At 44.8% G+C, this 7,631-nt stretch overlaps 1 long non-coding RNA gene across 1 annotated transcript; it reads left to right on the top strand.

The window, feature by feature from the left end:
* The first annotated feature begins 1,423 nt into the window (after positions 1-1,423).
* On the top strand, positions 1,424-6,519 carry LOC140534281 (uncharacterized). Its single transcript, XR_011977233.1, has 3 exons — positions 1,424-1,509; positions 5,353-5,404; positions 6,432-6,519. It is a non-coding gene; the product is annotated as an uncharacterized lncRNA (long non-coding RNA).
* The last annotated feature ends 1,112 nt before the right edge of the window (positions 6,520-7,631 follow it).

The raw sequence follows: 7,631 nt of genomic DNA, 5'->3' as shown, positions 1-7,631 counted from the left end.
AACTTTCATTTTCGTCTTTGTAGGTTCAGTATGTCCAACTATACTTTGCATTTAGTAGAAGTTTAAAATTTCCCCTCCTGATTGTGCTTCTAATTGTCCTGATTTTGTTCCCGTTCTTGGGTTACCTTCTCACTCCAGAACTTCCCTATGCCATGATGGCTTTCTTCTCCTCCTGGTATGTTTCCTTCCTGGGCCTTCATTTTGGGGAAGGTCCCAGATGGATCCTAAAGCTAAGTGCTTTATTCTTCTCTGGACTCCAGTGTTCTCATACCTTCTTTTCTTTCCCCCTCTTCCACTTTCAAGTTCCCTTTTATGTGTTGGTCCCATAAGCTCCTTGAGGGCAGGGAATATCTTTCTTTTTACTTGTATATGTATGTTTATCACTTAGCACAGTACCTGGCAAATAATGTTTTATTTGTGTGCTTGATAAATTTTTGTTGCTTTCCTACCTGCCTGCATGGAACTATATTTAAACAGAAGCTGGTTGACTGCCTGTTGAAGATGAATACAGCATCTTTGCTTCAGGATTGGACTAGATGACCTTTGAGGACCTGTCTACTTCTCATATAATATGATTCTATGAACCTCTTCCCCCATCAAACTCCAGGAGAGCAAGGTCTTGTACACCCAATGGGGACCACTATAGAATTCCTATAGGAGCATTTGAGGAGATTGACTCTTTTCTGAACCTTTGAAACTGAGAAGAATCAAAGCACTTTTAAAAATTGAGCTTAGCATTGTTTATCCAGAATATTTCTCTCTTGGCTCTCTCTGTGGTGTACTGTCTACCACCTTTCTTCCATGATTCTGATCTAGAAAGCTAGTTGCCTTTGTCTGCTTTCTCTTTTTTTTTTAACCTCCTATATTGACATAGTGTGGGAGTTTCCTTGGTTGGGGACTAGAAGGACTTTCTCCTTTTGTTCAGTTTCTGCATGCCATCGTAAGTCTCAATAGCCTCCTCAAAATCCACGTGGTGACTCTCCCTGCTTCCTGGTATACATATGCTTTGCCCCACTAAATATGGGCATAATTGTTTCTATTGGAAAGTAGCTGTTGTGATGAGATTGTACATCCCTAGTACTCTGCCAGTGGGGAAGCGGATAAGGAGTGGGGATAGGGAACTTGTGTTAGGGCTATAAAAATCTGCTTCCCTCCACCAGTGAGCACACTCCCTGGCTACCACTGATTGAGTGACAAGGGCTGTGCCTTTTCTCGTGAGAAAGAATAAAGACCTTCTCTGATCTCCAATTCAGACTCCGATCTTTATTGTGGTGGTGATCTCTGTCCCATACAGTTTTGGGAGCTCGTCCGGGATACCCTCAAAGGAGGAGGGGGTCCTTCTAACCCAGACCTACTGGCAGAAGGTCCCACCGAAGTTTAGTAGGAGGCCCTCAGTCAGGTTTGGGAGTGACCCTCCTCTGGTGGGAAAGGATCTGAAAGAAGACTGAAGCTGAGAGCAGAAAGTGATCGAAAGGGGGATGAGAAACACTCTCGGGATCAGTTGATCACGTAAGTCTGTGCACAGACCCAGGTGAGCCTTTTTGATTTTGAAACCCAGGGTGGTCGAATAGGGCAACACAGGAAGAACTAGTCCTATTGAGTCTGTAAGATTGAGGGGTCTGAGAAACTCTTGAGGGGTCTGAGAAACTCTGGGCAAGAAATAGGGAGCCTATTGCAGGTTAGTCTTGTTGAGTCTGCAGGATTGAGGAATCTGAGAAATCTTGGACAAGAAATTGAGAGTCTGTTGCCTGGAAACAGAAATTGAAAGAGACATGGTAAAGTCTTAGTCAAAGTTGAGTGGTGGGAGTCCCCTCCAAAAGGTACCAGAAGATAGTCCCTTAAGGACTATCTAAGCTAGCTAAGCAACTGGGATGAATTGCCAAAATATAAAAGGAAAGATAAGAGAAAGATGATCAAATATTGTTGTTTAATTTGGGATGGTGCTCAGCTTGGAGGAAACATCTTCTGTCCAAAGTATGGGTCCTCTGACGATTGGGTCTGCCAAAGTTTAAATAAGTATGTGAATAGTAAGGAATCTAGGGATGAGGAGGAGTGCATGTATGCTGCCCTCTGGCTGTCATCTGCTGGACAATTTGTGGTTAAGGAGACAGGAAAATCAGAAGACAAAGAGGAAAAACCGAAGACCTCCCCTCCTTGGGATCCTCTCCTTGCCCTCCCCGCTCTTTACACCCGTCAGCCAGCCCAGCCCCCAGTATCAGCTCCTCCCCCTTCTGTTCCATCAGAGAGAGGATGGCGGAGACCTGATTGATCTGGCAGTGACCACACAGCCACTTGCTCCTCTCTGCTGAGAATTAATTACTAAAAGAGCAGGAGAATTTTCCTCTCCCAACCCCCAACACTACCAACCTATTTCCCCTCAGGGAAGTTCCTCTAGCTCAAGGGGGAATTGGTTTTGTGAATGCTCCCCTCAGTAGGACAGAAGTTAGAGATTTTACAAAGGAAATGAAACCATTTATAGACAACCTGTCTGGGATTGCAGATCAATTTCACCAATTCTTGGGCGCTAATCTCTATACTTGGACTGAGTTAATGGCCATATTGGACATCCTTTTTACTGGGGAAGAGCAGGGGCAAATTAGAAGAGCAGCTGTGAGGGCTTGGGATGATGCACATCCACTGGCCCAGGGAGGGCTAAGAGGAGAGCAGAAGTATCCTTTCCAAGATCTCAGTTGGGATCACAATAACTCTGCCCACCATGACCTTATGAGGGACCTCAGAAGCATGATAGTCCAGGAAATAAGAAGTGCCATTCCTAAGAGTCAGAATATGAACAAAGTAACTGAGGTTAAACAAGAAAAAGGTGAAACCCCATCAGCCCTCCTGAATAGACTTACTGAGCACATGAGAAAATATTCAGTATTAGAACTAACTGATCCCACAGCTCAGAGCCTTCTTAGGGTATATTTTGTCACTGGGGCCTGGCCTGACATCAACAAGAAATGGCAGAAAATAGAAGGGTGGCAGGCTAGACCTTTAGATGAATTGTTAGAAACTGCTCAGAAGGTGTATATGACCAGGGAGGAGAAAGCTAAGCAAACCAAGATTATGTTGCAAGCTTTGAAACAACAAGAGGAACAAACTAAAATTATGATGCAGACCATGCAGACATAGTTAAATCAGTTATGAGGTCACAAGGGCAGAGGAGAGAGTGTGGTCCTCTGGGACCCAGAGGTGTCCCAAAGAGAGGAGGGTTCCCACCTCACACCCCATTGATTTGTTTCAGTTGTGATCAGAAGGAACACATGAAGAGCAATTGTCCCCAGCAAGAACAGAAAATTTTCTCTCATGGAAACTGAGGATTAGGGATGTCAGGGGTTCACAGAGCAGACCCACCCCGAGTCCTTGATAAGTTTCAGGGTGGGCAAAGAAAAGCAGGAATTCATGTTTCTAGTAGATACAGGTGCCAACCAATCCTCTCTAGTAAAACTACCCACCAGGGCAAAGATTGACAATGAGACTGATGATATCTGGAGTGAAAGGAGAAAACTTCCTGGTCCCCTTACTGAAATATTAGAATTTGAGTATTTAGGATCTAAATTTTGGGGAAAATTCTTATTTGTGCCCAAAGCTGGAGTCAACCTATTGGGGGAGGATCTTGATCACCCAAATGTCCATCTGGCTCATCCCATCAGGTCCCAAATTGTTCCCCAAAGAGTATTAGTATTAAGAGAAGGGTATGATTGAATCAAAAGTTTGGGCAGGACCTCAAAATCACTGGAAAGTAAACATTCCCCCATCATGATCAGACTGAACATACTGGGAACAATAGTTAGAGTAAGACAATATCCCATCTCCCTTGAAGGAAAGCAAGACCATAAACTGGTAATCCAAGGTTTATTGAAGGATTGGTTGTTAGAGCTGTCAGTTACCTTACAACTCCCTTATTCTTGAGGTCAGAAAAAGGGATGGGTCTTACTGTTTAGTCCAAGATCTTAGAGAAACCAATAAGATAGTCCTCTTGTCTTATCCTGTAGTCCCAGACCACTACAGTATTATGGGGAAAATCCCATCTGAGAGTAAATGTTTTAGTGTTATAGACTTGAAGGATGCCTTTTGGGCCTGCCCCCTGGATAAAGGAAGCAGGAGTTTGTTAGCCTTTGAGTGGAAAGACCAGAACACAGGCCCAAACCAACAGTTGAGGTGGTGTGTCCTTCCCCAAGGGTACATGGAGTCACCAAACTTGTTTGGCCAAGTCTTAGAAATGATCCTTGAGGATTTCCAACCCCTTCCACAAATGATTGTCCATCAATATATTGATGACTTACTGGTAGCAGGGCCCAAGAGAGAAGGTGTGAGTGAGACCTCAATTCAACTTTTAAATTTGTTAGGCACTAAAGGTTTGGGGGTCTCTCAGAAAAAGATGCAGTTTGCAGAATGGGAGGTGAAATATCTAGGCTGCCTCATCAATGGAGAGAGTAAAAAGCTGGACTCAATGGCAGGGATACTCCAGATTCGCCTCCCCAGGACAAAAATAGAACTGTGAAAATTCCTGGGGTTAATGGGATATTGTAGGTTATGGATTGACTCCTATGCAATATTGACGAAAACACTGTATAAACATTTGTTGGAAGAAGAACCTGATGTGGAATCAGGAGAGTGAGGATAGCTTTGTAAGGTTGAAAGATGCCCTGAAGTACCCCCATCCCTTTCCTTTCCAAAATATTAGACCCAGTAGCCACAGGGTGGCCCACTTGTGTCCAGGCAGTGGCCACCACAGCCATTCTGGTAGAAGAGAGTAGAAAATTGACCTTCGGGAGAAGTCTAGTAGTCAGTGTGCCCCACCAGGTCTTAAACCAGAGGGTGGGGTGATGGTTGACTGATTCTAGGATCCTTAAATATGAGGTGATTCTAATAGAGAAGGATGACGTGGTCCTTACTCGTGATGCCAACCTGAATCCTGCCACATTCCTGATAGGTGGGCTAGACCCAGAACCAAGGGTTGAAGAACCCTGCTGTATAGAATTAATTGACTTTCAGATCAAAGCCCGTAAGGACTTACAGGAATCCCCGATTCCAGGAGTTACAAATTTGTTCAAAGATAGCTCCTCTCGAATAGTGGAAGGAAAAAGAAGGAATGGCTATGCAATTATTGATGGGGACAGAACCACCTTTGTGGAGCAGAGTGGACTCCCTAATCATTGGTCTGCACAAACCTGTGAATTATATGCATTGAGTCAAGCTTTGAAATTATTAGAGAGTATGGAAGGGAACATTTATACAGATTTTAAATACACATGGGTAGTGGCCCATGTCTTTGGGAAAATTTGGTAGGAGAGGGGCATGATAAGCAGTAAAGGAAAGGAGTTAACACACACAATCTTGCTACAACAGGTTTTGGAAAAGCTACACCTGCCCAAAACCCTGGCTCTGGAGCATGTGAATGGTAAGTTCTTTTGAGGCTAGGGGAAACTGCTTAGCTGATGAGGAGGCAAAGAGAGCTGGGGAACTCAGATAGAGTGTGGTTGGTCCTACGTTAAACCTGATCTCAACACTCCTGCTGGACTTAAAGCCAGCATCCCTATTGGAAAAAGAAGCCAAGAAGACTCAGAATTTAGCAACCAAGTGGGATGAGTGGGGGAGGTGGTTTCTCCTAGATGGGAGAGAGGTCCTGAATGAAGCCAGCATGAGGCAGATACTACAACACCTACATCAGGGTAGTCATTGGGATGTCCAGAACCTGTGTGATACAGTGTTGACCAAATATATTTGTCCCAGTGTCTATACATTGACCTGGCAGGCTGTTGATGGTTGTATTATTTGTCGATGGATGAATAAGAATAGAGATGCCATCCTCAGGGAGGCAGGCCACCAGGGATCTGACCATTTCAGAGCATACAGTTGGACTTCACTGAGATGCTCTCTCTCCGCCCCCCCCATCCTGCCCCTCCCACCATAGGGAGACTCAAGTATTTGCTGGTGGTAGTGGATCACCTCACATGTTGGGTGGAAGTTTCCCCCCCTCGCTCAGGCTACTGCCTCTATAGTAAGCAAAGTCTTACTGGAACAAGTTATCCCCCGATATGGGCTATTGGAATGAATTGATTCTGATCAGGGGACTCACTTAAGTGTCCGAGTCCTCCAGTCTTTGATGAAGGCTCTAGAAATTTCCTGGGAGTTGCACACTCCTTGGCACCCTTCCCCCCCATCAGGCAAAGTGGAAAGGATGAATCAGGAAATAGACAGCTTACTAAGTTAATAATGGAAACCCAACTCCCCTGGATGAAGTGTTTGCCACTAGCTGTTCTCCATATTAGAACCAAACCCTGCAGAGATATAGGTTTATCCCCCTATGATTATTGTATGGCCACCCCTATCCAGCCTCACTGTCCCAGCCTCCTCAGTGGGAAACTAGAGATAAATTTCTCAGAGAATATGTGCAGTCTTTGGCAAGCTATCTGTTTTCTCTATAGAAGAAAGGAATCATTGCTCAAACTCCTCCACTGGGGTTTCCGATGCACAAGTTCCAGTCTGGTGATTGGATTCTCATCCAGGTGTGGATGGAAGAAAAACTGACTCCAGTCTGGGAAGGGCCATTCCAAGTGCTGCTTACTAGGGACACTGTCATATGGACTAGAGAAAAAGACTCATCATACCAGAGTGAAAAGACCTGTTCGCCAGCCATTGCAGTGGGCAGTGACCTCTTGTGATCCTGAGCAGCTGAAGATCACTATTAAGAGCAAGCCAGGGAACTGACTCTTCTCATCTGTGAATGAAAAAAGACTGGTAGTTATGATCTTTCTCCTAATAGGTGCTGCTTTATCATTTGATTAACTGTATGAACCTTTGTGTGCTCCCCCTACCCCTTAGGCTACAGCCATTTCCTTTTCTGCAGAGAGAATCAAACTGCAAGGGTGAGGGGGTAGCGTCATGGCCCTGAGACCCGGGTTAACCATTCTCACACTTTCTTTCATAGTTCATTACACAGGATCAGCACCCTTGAGGACTTCGCCATGACAAGAACTGATAGAGAAAATAGCTAGCAGTTTCGATGTGACAAATTGTTGGATTTATGAGGGGCTGCAACAGCTGGAAAAATGGCCCTGTGTCCTTGTGCCCTTACACCCGGCTTGGATCCTCAATAACCCATCTGAGGCACACAATGGCATGAGGAACATCAATGGCCTCTGATAGAATAGATCAAGGGCAAGTATTGTTTGAACCAAACAGGAGAGAGGAAGTGGCTTGGGGAGAGTAATTGTTAACGGACATTTACAGGGAGGCCAGAGTGCCAACTGGAGCACTCATTGCTACGCACCCTTGATTGTACCAACTATGAGGGGAGGTGGAACCTGACTGGGGTAACGTGTAAGAACGGAACAGTAGTCATGTGTACACATGCTAGGAATTATCAGCCCTGTACAGACAGAAATTGTAGACTCAGGGACCAGCATCAGTATGTGTAGAACCAGAGATGTGGCATTGTATAGAGGCTGTTAGTACTAAGGGAAATGTAGAGATTTAGAGGATAAAATGGAAATAGGAAAGAAATGGGACACGAAGTGGTTTAATGAGTTCTGGAGTGCAGGTAATAAAACTAGGGAATGATATAATTGTACTTGGAACGGGAAGCAGCAGTTATGGAGGTGTAATTCAGCATTCATGAGGGGAGG

This window comes from Notamacropus eugenii, chromosome 3, assembly GCF_028372415.1.
Source record: "Notamacropus eugenii isolate mMacEug1 chromosome 3, mMacEug1.pri_v2, whole genome shotgun sequence".
In the NCBI taxonomy this organism is placed as follows: domain Eukaryota; kingdom Metazoa; phylum Chordata; class Mammalia; order Diprotodontia; family Macropodidae; genus Notamacropus; species Notamacropus eugenii.
This window is presented reverse-complemented; position numbering and strand designations above follow the sequence as displayed.